The 16,134-nt window shown below is 41.7% G+C and overlaps 1 protein-coding gene across 3 annotated transcripts in view; it reads right to left on the reverse strand.

Annotated features, from left to right (window-relative positions):
- The window catches only part of AFF3 (ALF transcription elongation factor 3), a 388,206-nt gene that overhangs the window by 67,420 nt on the left and 304,652 nt on the right, over positions 1–16,134 (reverse strand). The gene's annotated exons all lie outside the window — the stretch shown is intronic.

The raw sequence follows: 16,134 nt of genomic DNA on the forward strand, positions 1-16,134 counted from the left end.
TATAAAGGTGCTGATTTCTTTAAAGAACTGGACAAATACAACCATATGAAATATGATAAAACCCGTAATTATTTTCTAATTACTTAGAAAGATGCTGATGAAGGCTGATGACCTAAAGCCCCTTGTCATATCCTACTTTAAAGACACAGGTGTATTCCCATAAATTATATTTGCATTTCCAGATGTAATGTGAGAACTACAGCTGCTATTTTGGGAAAGCCACTAAATGTGAACTGTACCAGGGCTCAAAGCACAAACTCAAGATAAATGAATGCAAGTTAGTTCATTCTTATGAATTTTATTTTTCTTTGAATTCAGAAGACAGACAATTCTCCCCACCCCCTTCAGTGCACATTTGTGTGTGAAGATGCTAATCTATATTATAAAAATAGCAGGAGAAAGTTTTATCATGGATTTATTTATTAACAGTGGAGAGCAAAAGGAACATGTATTGAAATCAAGACTTTGATTATGTTAACACAACACCAATTTGTACAATTTGAGGTGGACTAGACAGATATAAATAAGTGAAAAACCCAAAGCAATGTTTAGAGGTATAAAAACGTTTGTAAAGCGTAGGGTCCATTGATGAAACCTTCTGGGAAATTGTTAGGAGGGAGAGGCATAGAGATGGATGTGCTAGTGAGATAAGGTAGAAAAGGAATCAATTTAGAAATTGAGACTTTTCAAAGCAAGCTTGCTAGGATTGTCTAGAGTTTATCAGAAAACAGCACAATTACATACAAATACTTTGTATTACGCATGTAAAAATTTTATCAAGCACGACTAATGATCCAGAGGCCTGGAGGTAAAGAATATTGATGGTAATATGTTCCCTTTCATTACTTTGAAGATTCTATTTAATATCTTTATACTGCTTCATGGTATAAATAAAAGCCTAAGGAGGGTGGGAGTGGGCTCAGTCCGGGATAGCTTACAGGGGCCAACGACTGGCCCTCGGCCCCCGGACTGACAAGTGGAGGGGCCAATCGGAAGGCGCAAAGCGCCTTCCAGTTGGCCCCTCTGCCATTCCCCGTGGGACGCACCAGGTAGACGGCTGTCGAGGGGAGGCTTCGACCCCGGCCTGCTCTGAGCCCCGTGTCCACGCCCGGGGACTTGCGGGGGAGGGGGTGGGCGGAGGAGGTTTTGGCAGGGGGCTGCCCCAGCCCCTTCAAAACCCGTCCTTATGGGTGGGCTTTGAAGTCTAGTTTCATATTAAAATTGCAGTATTAGGGAGTACTGTGTTTACCTGAAAGGAAGACACTTAAAACAACTGACTTAAAGGGGAGGGTGTCTTCCATTTGGAAGGGCTCTCTCCTTCAAGGGGGTGAAGACCAGACGCTACTTCTCCCAGACCAGTTGGTTTATGTGACTGGAAGCTGGGACGTGAGCCAGCTGTTAGGCACCACCTTATAATAAGAACATAAAAAGTGTCCTGCTGGATCAGACTAGTGGTCCAGCATCCTGTCTCACACAGTGGCCAGCCAGTTCCTCTGCATGGCCAAGAACCAGGTATAAAGGCTGAGACGTTCCCCTGACATTGTTTCATGGCTCTGGGATTCCCCTCAGTCACCATGGCTAATAGCCACTGACAGATTTATCCTCCATAAATCTATCTAATCCCATTTTAAAGCTGTTTATTCCCGTGGCCATAACTACATTCTCTGGCAGTGAATTCCACATTTAAATCATTGTTGATATAAAAAAAATTCATTTTGTCCATCTCAATCTACTGCCTATCACTTGCATTGGATGTCCTTAAATTCTAGTATTTTGGAGGATGGAAAAAAATCTTTGTCAATCCTCTCTACCCCATGCATAATTTTATAAACCTCTATCATGTTCCCCCTTAGTCATCTCTTTTCTGAACTGCAAAGTCCCAGACACTTCAGGCTTTCCTCCCAGGGGGGCTCCAGCCCCCTAATCATCTGCGTTACCCTCTTCTGTGGTGTTCTTTTTGAGATACGATGACCAGAACTGTACACAGTACTCCAAATGAGGCCACACTTTCAGCTTGCACCAAAAGGCATGGGGGCAGAGTGATAAGAGTAGAACTTATCTTAAATCCAGGATGAACTGTTTTTTTGCATTTAACCTTATTTTTAAGGGAGCTTTCTGGCATTCAGTGCTCCCTTCCTTTTGGGTAAATAACAGACAACAGTTTGGTAATGTTTGTGTGGTCCACAAAACACAGCAAGCTATATCTGCATTCATTTCAGCAAAACTGTTTGAGTAAGTAGCATTGAAAAGAGGTTATATAGTAGGAATGGCTATACCAAGTCTTAAAACACGTACCTTTTGATGATGTTAAACTCATACTATTCAAATGGTCCTAGTTCTGTACATTTATTTCAATCAATAGGAAGGTGTCATTTATTTTTATTTTGTTTAGCTGCAATTTATATTTTATAAAGTCTTTGGTAGTAGGATGCGTGCAAATTAACTGGCTGATTCACATGATGAAAGCTCAAATTATCCCAACTGGTTAAACTTTAAATCAGAAATCTTACACTAGTTAGTTTTCATTTTTTTAATAGTTTCTGTACACATTATAATGACTTTTTATGTAACAGCCTTATGGCTGTTTCTTAACTAAAGCACATCTTAGCAGGCAAACTTAGGTGCTGAAACAGTCTTGTTATTGATTTCCCGCTGAACCCACCCCAGTAGGGTTCATCACTAAATGCATTATCCAACACCTCAAAGGACAAAACCTTAGGCAACAGATCAGGGGAGAGGGCAATATAGTCAAGTTTACTTGCTCAATGAGGAGCTAGATAGGTAAAACAGCCTCTGGAACTATCAAGTTCAGAACTGTGCAGAATGTACACACTGAAAAGAGAAAGTAACTCAAGAAATCATAGACCAACCTGATTATTTCATCTTGTGAGGAACGGTCTAAAAGATTAGCATGGGATGCTATCTGGTTGCTAACCCTCACTTGATCCGAATGCCCACAAGATCCAATCCTTGCATTAAAGTCCCCTGCCAATATAAGTTGGGCACCTGGAAACCAATGAATTAAGGATTCAAGAAGCTGGTACAACTGGTCCCATAAACCAGTGGTCCCCTTTTTCTCACCAGGGACCGGTCAACGCTTGACAATTTTACTGAGGCCCGGGGGGGGGGTAGTCTTTTGCTGAGGGACGGCGCCACAGCTGCCTGAGCCCATGCTCTACTTGCTTTCCCGCTGGCGCCCCTGACTTCCCACTGCCTGCTGGGGGGCACTGCCAGCAGCAGCTGAGCAGTGCCATGCTGAGGGGGAGCCCCAGCCATGGCGGCCGCTGGAGAGCACCAAAAGTGAGCCAGCAGCAGAGTGGCAGGGCAGCCCCAGAGGCAACAGCTGGGGAGGAGGACGAGGAGGAGCCGCGGCCCAGTACTGACTGATCCACGGACCGGTCCCGGTCCCCGGACTGGGGGTTGGGGACAGCTGTTGTAATGGACGGGGGGGGGGGCAGAACACGGATGCGGGTGGCCGCTCTTTGCAGAGCTCCTCAGATGCCTCCTCCTCTTCCGCTGCTGCCTGCATGCCTTTCCCCAGCCTCTTCCCCCCCTCATTACAAGGCTGGTGAGTGAGAGGATTTTCTTTGCCCAGCATCTACAGCCACAGCACCCCTTCTTTTTGCCTTCTACAGCTGCAAGGAGGATTTTATTTATGAAACAGTGCAACTGTGTTATGATGGTGATATGTTATTATTATGTAATTTTTTAAACTTCCTCACAGTTCGATAGTCATGCTGTGGATGCTCATGAAAAAAGAGAAGAGAGCTTGCACAGTGGGGGTGGGGGGGGAAGAGTTGTGAGAAACGGAATCTGCTGCAATTCCCCCCCCCCACCTTCAGGAATGAGCGGAGGAGCCATGCCATTGGAGGCTGGGGGTGCAAGCATTTCTTTAATATATTCAATAAAACACAATAAGCTTCTTTTTAAAATACGGAAAAAAAATCTAAGACTTGGGGGGGGGGGTGCTCAAATGGTGCTGGAAGGTGATTGGAAAGTTCTTGCTACGTCACAATGATTGACAAGTTAAATGAATGGTGGGAAGCCCAGGCTTCCAGTCCATCAGCTGCCTTATGCAGCAGCACAAGTATTGTATTGTATTGTATTGTATTGTATTGTATTGTATTGTATTTATATACCTCCCTCCCCGAAGGCTCAGTCTGGCATGACAAGGGGATTAAGCGCATCAAAGGTTCCCATTAGGAAGTGGGCAACTAGAAACTGATCGAAAATCAGGCAGAAGCATGGTTTTGCATCATCTGTGTGGAAAAAGGTCCATGAGAGGGTTTGGAGAAGCAGAAATTAAAAACCAACTAATTATCCATAATAATTAAAATAATTTTGAATTTAGGTGGCAATTTCTGTTAATAGCAACTGCACCATAAATGTCACTGCACAGCCCCTCTTATTAATTATTGTGAATTATTAATACAATGAATTATCATTAGTATAGAAGAAGAATTTAAAATGGCAGCTTTACTGAAGCAGTAAATGCCTGATTTAGAGATGGGCAGAAGTTTTGCTGCTATTTGTTAATGCTGGATGCTGTCATGCCATTGATCAGTGGCAGCTATAAAAGTTAATAAAAAGCTCTCTTAGGCCTTGTCAAGTGAGGCACAGGAAGCAGAGCAGGAATTCTCATCACTGGCTAGTAGTAGAAAGCTTCACATTATTATAATAGATTGTTTCTTTAGCATTAAACCTCAAAGGATTGAATGTCCATTACAAACAGTATCAGATCAAAACATAACAGTCTCCTGGAGAAGGCAGCTGGAATAGCAGATCCCCTTTCTCCTCCTGAGCATCACAACACTTTGGAATTTAAAAAAATCAAATTAAGCTTGGTAAAAACACCAGCTCTTCCCCTTTCTCATCATGCATGCATACATGCAACGTAGGCCAAGAACAGTCAGGCCGATCCCTGAACAACTCATGTCCTGCAACAGCTGCTGTGATGGAGTTAATAATGGTTGATCAGTGTTTCTCCAGCTCTGATCCCTGTCCTGCACATTGGGGAGAGCGAGGGTCGGGCTGAATGGTAGCAGATACACACAATAGTTGGTTATGAACTAGTGAATGGATTGTGCAAAGGAATCTGTCCTGCTCCTTCCTGCCTCTGGTATCATGATGTACTTCAGAGTCTTTCTGGCAACTGCTTCCTATTGCTTGTCAGCCAAAACCTGAGCTGAAACTTTCTTTTTCTCACCAACACTTGCAGGAGTGGCCATATGTATAAATAAGCAAGCACACTAGCCAATGCAGGGCAGAAACAGAGGTGAGTCCTTCTTACTACTGCCTGCCCATTCTGCTTGATTCCTCATTCCTTTTCTCAATTTGGACCAAGAGATAGAAAGATACAGAAGCCTTCATTGGCATAATAAGATAGGGCATAATGGCTATTTCAAAGAGCCACAAACAAACACGGCTGGATCCAGTGAACTTTTTGACTCAGTCTTGCCCAGTTCTTTCCATACAGCAGTTGGTATCCCACATATAGATTTTATAAATGCTTGTCTATGATCTCCACAACACCTTTTTTGGGTGGCTGACGGTGACACTTCCTACTAATCACCTATCATCTGGTTGCCCAACCCACAAACTAGTTTCCATCATCAGCCCAGCAGCAATATGAGGCTTTGATCAGCCTTTGAGGCCTTAGTATGGAAAGTCTTCTGAAGTAAAGTAGGCTTTCTGAAGTAAGGTGGGCAGCAATAGGAAACACATTTATGTGGTGGCTCCATAGCAATGGAATGCTTTCTATGGCACCCAGCCTTTTAAATGTTATTACCTGGTGAAACAGTTCCATATCTGTCTAGATCAGGGGTAGTCAAACTGCAGCCCTCCAGATGTCCATGGGCTACAATTCCCATGAGCCCCTGCCAGCATTCCATGGAATTGTAGTCCATGGACATCTGGAGGGCCGCAGTTTGACTACCCCTGGTCTACATAGTCATCTGGTAAAGAATGCAAGAGAATGTTAAATGGGGATCACTACAGGAATGACATAGAGCCTCTTATGGCGCAGAGTGGTAAGGCAGCAGACATGCAGTCTGAAAGCTCTGCCCATGAGGCTGGGAGTTCAATCCCAGCAGTCAGCTCAAGGTTGACTCAGCCTTCCATCCTTCCGAGGTGGGTAAAATGAGTACCCAGCTTGCTGCTGGGGGGTAAAACGGTAATGACTGGGGAAGGCACTGGCAAACCACCCCGTATTGAGTCTGCCATGAAAACACTAGAGGGCGTCACCCCAAGGGTCAGACATGACTCGGTGCTTGCACAGGGGATACCTTTACAGAAATGACATACCACCAGTTTAAGTATATGCATTGGCTACCACTTTGCTTCTGGTCCCAATTCAAAGTCCTGTTATTAGACTGAGGCATCTGGTGATTACTCGTGCCAACATGCAGCTTAACATCTAAATATGCAGATGTTCTCTACATTTGTCTTAACTGAGGTTAGTGGGCAAGTGAGACAGGACCTTTTAAATTGTGGCCTCTAGGCTCTGGAATTCTCTATCCTAGAGCTTAATCAGCCTCCTCATTGCTGGCTTTCCAGAAGGTAGAGAACAGAGTTCTTTTCTGGAGTGCCTTTGATGGAGATTGATTTTAGGGTCAAGGTTTTTAGTTGTTTGACTCTCACTATTTCAGGAGTAGTCAACCTGTGGTCCTCCAGATGTTCATGGACTACAATTCCCATGAGCCCCTGCCAGCAAATGCCAGCAAATTCATGGGAATTGTAGTCCATGAACATCTGGAAGACCACAGGTTGACTACCCCTGCACTATTTGTATCCATTTTTAAATTGCTTTTATGTATAATTGGATTATTATTGTTTTTAAGATCTACAGGGATTCTTAGTTTTTAGTGGTTTGAATTTTAACAGCTTTATGCAGATTTTATGTAGGTTTCTATAGCTTTGTTGTTGCCGTTTGCTATTTTTGTATTGTGGTATTTTGTATTTTGAATGTTTTAATCAGTATAAACTGTCTCAAGTCATCTGTCAAAAGATGAAACTACACTTGGCTGTCTTTCACAGACTTTAGGAAACAAAATCACACAATTTAAGTATTCTCCCTTCTCCAAACTTTTTGCCTTTACAGAAGGCTTAATTTGCCTGTTGAGGGATCCAAGTTACTCCCACGGAATTTCTGTTATGAGGTGGGAATCTTTGGGAATCTCCCAGAACTCACAATCAGTGAGTACTATCCAGACATACTGGATATTGTACCAAGGCAGCATATGGGCCCATTATGCATAGCCGCCGAAACGGCGCTTTCGGGTCGCATGGAAAAAGCGGAGGGGGAAGAAGCGAAGCAAACCGCTTATGCACGGGACGCAATGGCGGTAAAACCCAGAGTAACCGATTATGCACGTTGCAACCCCGGCGCCCCTTCTGGTTGCGCCCCGATCACCCAGAAGCTGCGCTTTCTTCCGTGTTTCGCTAACGCGGCTTTTTCGACGGCATGCACCGAAGCTGCGGCCGGTTGCAGCCGGCACCGTGCGTTATCGGTGATTTTAGTCGCCGCCATTCCATCCCGAATGTGCACTATTTCCCCCGTGCATAATGGGCCATGGTGACACACTTGTGCTCCCCTTCAGTTGTGCAACAGAGGAAGAATCAGCATTCATAAGAAAGCAGTTATTAATGGAAGCGTGTCTGTTTTGATTGATCTTCCCATTGAAGCACTCTCGATAAGCTTCTAAAGATCTTCTGAAACGCAGCCTGAAAACTTCTGATTTAAGGTCAGAAATGAAGCAAGGCCGGATATGTAATTATGAATGAACAGTTCCAAAGATTGAACAGGATAAAGTTGAACAAATATGTGTTCTGTAAATATTTGAAACACTTCATTATAATTGAAATGACTAAGACGATTTAGTTACTCTTCAGTGTAGAATAGTTCAAATATTGTGAAAGCTGAATTGTGCATGGACTGATATGAGGAGGAAAGAAGGAGCTGTGCTGTATTCTATGACTGTCACTCATGGAAGGGCTGTCGTTTTGCCCATTGCTACACCCCTGGCCAACTTGACTTTTCGCCACTGAGGATTCCAAACCCTCAACAAAGATTTTTTCAGGTCTTTGGAAGCTGACAGGAGGAGTAGAAGGTGAGGGAAGAGCCACTTCTGCTAGCAGAACATCTGCAGGATATAACCCAAGGACTGGAACCTGGTTAACAACCAGCAGTGAAAATTTGGAGTTAAAAATCATGCTTAAAATATTATCGTTTATAAAGATCCAGAACAGTTGTAAAATAAACTTTGCTTCCTATTGAAACAAAGATGATTTACATCTTGACTCTAGAAACATATGTTGTTCAATTAGGATGTCAGCAATTTGAATGTAATTTCTATAAAAAACCTGTTGTAGGCTCTTATTTTTCCACATTAAAATGCACAGTCCATTTTATGAACGATAAGCTTTGACAAAACAAACTAACGTTAAGATTTATTTTTGTGTTTATCATTACAACACTGTAGGTATTTTTACAGCACATATTGTTGATGTCTATGATGTGTCAAATGAGCCTCTTGTGGCGCAGAGTGGCAAGGCAGCAGACATGCAGTCTGAAAGCTCTGCCCATGAGGCTGGGAGTTCAATCCCAGCAGCCGGCTCAAGGTTGACTCAGTCTTCCATCCTTCCAAGGTCGGTAAAATAAGTACCCAGCTTGCTGGGGGGTAAGCAGTAATGATTAGGGAAGGCACTGGCAAACCACCCCGTATTGAGTCTGCCATGAAAACGCTAGAGGGCATCACCCCAAGGGTCAGACATGACTCGGTGCTTGCACAGGGGTTAGCTTTACCTTTACCTTTATGATGTGTCAACTGGTGGGAAAATTATATGGGCCCAAGTGAATTTAGTTAACCCCAAAGCATAAACTGTGATTTTAAGAACATTAGGGAATAGTCTCTTAAGCATTACTTTCTTGATTACTGTAGTCAAATCTATGCACTGAAGTAATTGTCTGTCCACAGATTTCCCACATCACATGTGCTTTTGCAAGGGACACAATCCTCCACTTCTAACTGCATATACACTGGGAGTGTCAGTCCAATGGTATGACAAGGTGGAGTATTTGCCTTGTCTTTATAAATATATCCCCCTTCATTCCTATCACCGATCACTTATTTTGCTTGAGAAGATGATGAGACTTCTGAAGATATTATTTTTGATCAGGGAACACTCGTATAGTCTATTTAATTTTTAAAAAATGCAAACATTTGTTTGAGGGCAAAATGTAAGAGTCTTATTTCTTATTTCACTGTATGCATTAGAAAATAACAACACAACCAAAAAAACAACAACAACCATAAAGTTTGGAATTCAGTGACATTTTCAACTTAAATTTTCTTGTTGGTCCCATAATGACTATAGATGGCAGAAGAAATTCATGGATACAATCCAGCAAATATTTATTATGACTGAATCCTATGGAATTCAAGTCAGTTGTAATCAAGGACTATGCTGGTGCTTTTACTCAGAATTAATGATATATTTTACTGCACTGTAATCCATGTGTTATGAAGATAGGACATGAATTGGAATGGGGAAATGAAAACATGCTGGTGCTTGCAGGCATGACAGACATATCAGCGTTCTGAGTTTTACAATAACCAAAAGAGACTAAGAATAAATTATTGAATCAAAATTTCTAGAAGGGGATGACTATTGTTAAAGATCCTTCTTTCCCCAGGCAAGTGTAGTAGTTTGGCTCATACTTTAACAGTGAAAACATTCTTCAGATCTGTTACCATTACGACACTCAAACAATGCTCTTTCTAGATTAGTGGTTCTCAACCTTCCTAATGCTGCGACCCTTTAATACAGTTCCTCATGTTGTGGTGACTCCCAACCATAAAATGATGCAAGTGTTCTTTCACAGAAATTAAACTGAAACTGACCAATGGCATGGAGATCCATTGTTCATGATTGTACCTAAATGTTTTTTTCAGTTTTTTTTTTTCAGTTCAGTTCTGCCTCTTATTCCACCATGCCAATCTCGCTCTTTTCTGCTGCTCCAGACAGACGAACGCTCTATCTCGATCTCCCCTGCAAGGCTGTTGTGTGGATGGCGCCCCCCCGGCCAAGCTGCTTGTCCTGCTGCGACCCCTGTGGTTGGACCCCCAAAGGGGTCCTGACCCCCAGGTTGAGAACCACTGTTCTAGATATTAATTCAGGAAGCCAGAGTTGTGAATTCAGGAAGCCTGAATTGATTGGATTGCCCACTAAATTACAAGAAACTATGATTTCACTCATTTTGTATTACTGGTCACTCCAAATATTAAAAGTCACCTCAACCTACAAATTAAGGTAGCATTTTAAAATACAAAGTTATTTCAGAAAATCTCCAGTAATAGTATATAGTGCTTCACTTCGTTGATTGCCTATTCTTTCTAGAGCCCACAGATACTGCAGTAGAAGGCACAACAGGATGGCTATGTCAGAAGACAGAAAAATAATAATTTTTTGTAGATGAAAAATAAGATGAATTGCCAGACCAGTACTGTGGAAATGGATTCTGCTTTGTTTGGCTCAAGCAAACATTATTAGTTAGTAACCCAGTCAAATATAAAGAACATGATTCAGCCAAGCCTACATACTGCTGAATGCCACTGATTTCAACAGGAAAAATTTAAGAGTACATTTAACACACTGAAATCAGTGGTATCCGTTTAATTTAGCAGAGACAAACACAGTGAAAACAATGTCTTATTTTCACACCACTATTTACAATGAGAGTAAAAACAGCAACAGCAACAAAATAGGTCACAGTACTCCAGCTATTGAGGGCACATAAACCTTACAGTACTGAACTGACTTATTCCAAGGAGCTAAACTTAATGACATGAAACGAGTACATTTCCCTTAAAATGCATTGTTCGGGGGTAAATTCTACGGGTTCCTGGAGTTTCAAGAGTATGGAAGAATGATCTTGACCAGCTAGAAAACTGGGCTAAAATGAATTTCAATAGTGATTCTATAATAGCATGAGTAGACATCTCGAATGCTGCTGGTGGAAAACACAGACTGCGTAGTAAGACCTATGAGGTGGTGGTACTATTGTAGTGTCCAGTTTGTGCTCAGCTCCAACTGTTTTGAGTAACTCATCGCCTGCTGACTCTCAAGTATGTTCTCTTAAACTCCCAAGGACTCAGATTTAGTTGTGACATCTCTGCAAAGTTCTTTGCAGAGAAAATCTCTCAAATATGCTCTGATTTGAAGACTGTCCATAACACAGCAGAGACACTAAAAACCCACAACACAGCATCTAGTCGCTTAATGGAGCACTTTGAACTGATCACTGTGATTGATGCCACCAGGATCCTGGAACCTGTGAACCCTATCACTTGTTAGTGAGACTTTTTCCTCTCCTGGATACTTAAAATATATGAAGATCACAAGTCTTGAATGTCCATTATAAATCTGTCACTGACCCAGGGTAACTTTCCTTGTGCCCTGAAACAGGCAATCATCCATCTGTTAACTTAGAAAAATAGAGAAAAATCAAGTGGCTAACTCAGCGATTCCCAACCAGGGGTCTGCAGGAGCTCCAGAGGGGGTCAGCAGCCTTTCCCCTCCTGTCGTAATGAACGTGGTCACAAGTTAGGTGCCTGGAGGGCTCGGTGAATAGGTGTAAAAATCAAAGGGGGATAGAGTCAATTGTAGAGAGGTATGGAGGGATCTGGGCTGTCTTCTTAGCTCCTGCCCTTCACCTACACGAGGTAGAGCCACTGTAGTAGCATTAAAGGCAGGGGGAGGGAGCAAAAGGAGGGTGAAGGTTATGCCACTTTTGGGGACATGGCTGGGAGATATTACTAACTGACATCATTTCCAGGGATCCTCGAAGCCTGAAGATTTATTTCAGGGGCTTCTCTGTGGTCAAAAGCTTGAAAAAGGCCGAGCTAGCTATGACTAGGTCTCCAATTTTCACTTTCTAGGTGAAATGATAGAAAAGGCAGTTGTAGAACAATTCCAGATCATCCTGTGGATAAATCATCTGCCATGAACCCCTTTCAGTCCAGGTTCAGGCCAGGCTATGGGAGGGAAATGGTGCTGGTGACCCTAGTAGATAATCACCTTCTAAATGGAGAGAAGGCCACTCTTTTCTGCTGCATTCGATAGACTTATCAACAGCCTTTGACCCAGTGGACCATGCCATCCTGTTGAAGCATTTTAGGTAAAAGCAGGGATTAAGGGATGCATTTTGGATTGGTTTCAATTGGTCCTTATGGGGAGGTTATTGTAGGGAACAAGTTTTCTACAGTGTGGGACCTACCAGTCTTGTCCTTCATGCTATCCAGGTTTTTTTTTAGACGCCCTCAGGAGAGTTTTTAAAAATTGTTTTATTTTCCTGCTTGTTTGATACCATGGACCATTTGTCATGACTTGAGAAGAGAGTAGGACTGAGTCAGGCATAGTGATACACTGACTGCATCCAGAAAGTTGTGGTGAATGACAAGTTGTTGAGGCTTTGGGACCTCTATCCTGTAAGGTTCCACAGGCTTAGATCATTTCACTCATACTGTGTATCTTACATGTAAGACCTCTCTGAATGAAATCTGTTCAAAGCTGTGTTGGGTTGCTAGTTTGTTGATGACACATTGTTCTATATGTCTTTGAACAAGTCACCAGACTCAGTGTTGCCTATGTTGGCCAATGTCTGAAAACTGTGGCAAAGTGGTTGAAGGAAAACATGCTAAAGCTGAATCTGAACTAGATGAAGGTGATGTTCGTAAAGTAAAATAGGTCTAGGCATTTTGTGTGGAGCTGAATTTGACTTTGTAAGGGCTTAGGGCAGCCTTTCTCAAACTTCACCATTGAGAAACCCCTCCAGGCTTCCAGAAACCCTGGAAGTGATGTCAGCAGACCACACCTTCCTGCTATGTCCCTGGAAATCATGTCACCAGAAGTGACATCACCTAGACACTGCCACTGGATATGATATCACAAGGCTACTCTCACAGCACAGGAAGTGTCAGCACAGAAATATTTTTAGATGATTTGTGAACAGAACCATATTTGCACTTTGGACTGGCTACAAGTTTGCTTTTCTTCACCAAAGAGAGCCTGCAGTGGAAGCCTGCAGAAATAGGGCGGGGTGGGGGCAGGCCTATGCTGCTCCTATTGCCTTCACATCTACCTCAATGCCAGAAACAGGGCCAGAGTAGGTCTATAACACTCTGTGGCCCTCACCCTCCAATGTCAGGAAAAGGGCCTATGTTCCTCCCACAGTCAAGTTAAAATGAGATAATTTTATTTATCTGTAATAATTACCTCTCTGGACTCTAGTTGCTACCATGTGTGATAAGCCTTGGCCAGCAAGGATTTGTATGGCTTAGGTCCCTCCCCTTCCCACTCCAGGCCCATCATTGGAAATTGGGGGAGGGAGTGGGCCAACATGACCATATATGGTTATATCACTGATAAATATTTAGTTAAAAAAACAATATAAAATTAATTTACTCTCACCCAATTGGCAAAACCCTTCCGTGGCTGCTGTAAAACCCTGGTTGAGAAAGCCAGGCTTAGGGATTCTGCAGGTAAATGCACTGGCAAAGAATGCATTCCATCGTCTGCACTTCGAACAAAAATTAGCTCTCATCTTAAACTCTACAACCTGGCCATGTTGACCCATGATTCTGGAATCTGATGGCTAGAGTGTTGCATGTGCTTTATGTGGGGACACCTCTGAAGACTAGATACATGGTACAACTGGTGCAGACTAGGTTTCACCAATTGATTAGAGATTTTATATATAAGCACATTATTTGCATTTTTGGAACATCTGCAGCAGCATTCTTCCAAGTCTAATTCAGATGGATATTTTTGATCTTTAATGTCTACACAATCTACCTGAAAAGCCCATTCCTTCTGCATTCCTTACCTGAAAGCCCATTCCTTCTGCAGTGAGCCTGTTCACCATCTCACATCCTTCCATGCATAAATATAATTGGAGCCCTCCCTTCAGTGCTATTAGGTCTATTCTATTTCAATAGTGGTGCCATTGCTGTGGAACACCCATCTCAAGGAAATGCAGAGGGATTCTATGCTGTCCATCTTATACAAGAAAAGTAATGCCGTTCTCCTCAGGTGGACATTTGGTAGTTTTCTTGAGGCAAGCTGTGCATTCCCCACCCCCTTTGTATATTTGTTAGTTTTGCAAATACCCTTGAGCTGTTGGAGTCAGTGGTAAATGAGGCAAATAAATATCTGAATAAATAAATATACAAGGAAGTTGGCGTGCATATAACAGTGGTGACCAGATTCTACTTATGGCATCACTTTACACGAGGATGAAGTTACATCAGAAAATAATGGTAGCATCTGATTTTAGTATGTTCCTGTATACATTCCTTCCTTGCTATTTAGAGAAACCATCACAACAAGAGAGAGTCCAATGAAATGACTGCTTTCATTCACAAATGGAGATACAGCTACATGGAGCAATGACAGAACTTGAAAACAATTGGTGTCTTACAGCTTTTCCACTGCCCAAAGGCAATACAATGTTCAAGTGTCAAAAACAAACAATAAAACAGAAATATTTTTCTTCATTAAGAAACCAGATGGTTTTACATGCATGAGCCAGGCATTCACAGCAACCAATTAGCAGCACTTTTACAGCTTGCTCCCTAGACGTGCTGTGCTGGGTGAAAGGCAGGGAAGGAAGTGTACTGACAACTAACACAGCATGCCTTAGATGATGATGTTGCTCTGCATCGCAGGTATGTACGTCAACATAAATGTTTTTTAAGAACTCCTATAATCTAAGATGGATTCAAGTCGATAGCCATCTTAGTCTGAAGCAGCAGAACAAATTTTGAATCCAATGAAATGTGTTTGTTGGACTTAAAGGTGCCATTGGACTCTAAATTTAGTCTAAAATAGTTCATCATAAATATCCCGGTTATTGCAGAATGTTTCAAAAAGTCACTTCTAAACTAATTTTGCAGACGATTAGTACAATGTAATCATAAAATAAGTGGACTTCTAGATTTTATAGTGGGGGGAGTGGTTACCTATTGGTTTATGCATCAGAAATGCATTTTTTAAAAATAACACTTAGTAAATAACATAGCTTATTAGATATATGAAAAGTCTATTGAGCTTTGAGCTGCTGTGTTATTTAAAGAGCTGCTAAAAGAATTATTTTGTGATCAGTTACTGTGAAGCAATCCAGTGAAGACTGTACTGACTCTGTCTTTCAAATAAGATGAAAGCAGCCAAAGGTATGATTAACTTCTTAGTCCCTGCAATTTCCTATTGCTCTATTTGCCCTAGATTTTGGAATTGACTTCGTGCCTCACTGCAAAATGCACAGTTGCTCAGCTTGATAAATCACACAAATTCATTTTTGATCACAGTTATCTTCTATTTACTACATCGTCAGTGAGGTTAATCATATGCTGAGGCAATTCATATGCTATGCACATACACATTCTTCCTCCCATAGTACTTTGCATATTTTACACACCATGAGCAGCTATGTCTGCACTAAAATACAAAGAGGTCATTCCTGGGTGCCAACAGCCTCCTGTGCTTCAGACACATTAATTCTGGACTGCTTTCTTGGATTTCCCTGAAGGCCATTGAAAATAAACAGAAGATAATCCAAAGTATGTACTAACAAAGCATTCTTGTGACTGCACAATAATATGATCCTCTAATAATGAACAACTAAAAATGTAAGTTTTAAAGAACACACATGCTTTAAAAATACAGCCTTGAACATACAATTATTAGTTGAATTCTGGGTGTTTGGCTTTGACTGAGGATTCTACTTGGCTGAGTCACTGGAATTCTTTACACAGGCTCTATTCTAGGTATTTTTTTAGAGCTTGGGCAACACATGTTGCATTAGTAGTGGAAAACCTTCTGAATTTCTTGACATTAATTGATAACCTTTAATGTTGTAACCTTTAACTTTCCTTTTTTCTATGCACCTAGATAACATATAACTTACAAATGACTCTTAGGACCAAAAGTTATTTTTGGGTCTTAATTGGAAACTGTGTACCAGTCACTGAAATTTTTGAGATTTATTGATAGCTGCTAAATTACCAATCGCTAAAAATTAGAAAAATTCTAAAATAACAAATGGATTCAAAAAAATATCAAGATAAACAGAATTTG

The sequence above is a fragment of the Paroedura picta genome, chromosome 6 (genome assembly GCF_049243985.1).
Source record: "Paroedura picta isolate Pp20150507F chromosome 6, Ppicta_v3.0, whole genome shotgun sequence".
NCBI lineage: Eukaryota > Metazoa > Chordata > Lepidosauria > Squamata > Gekkonidae > Paroedura > Paroedura picta.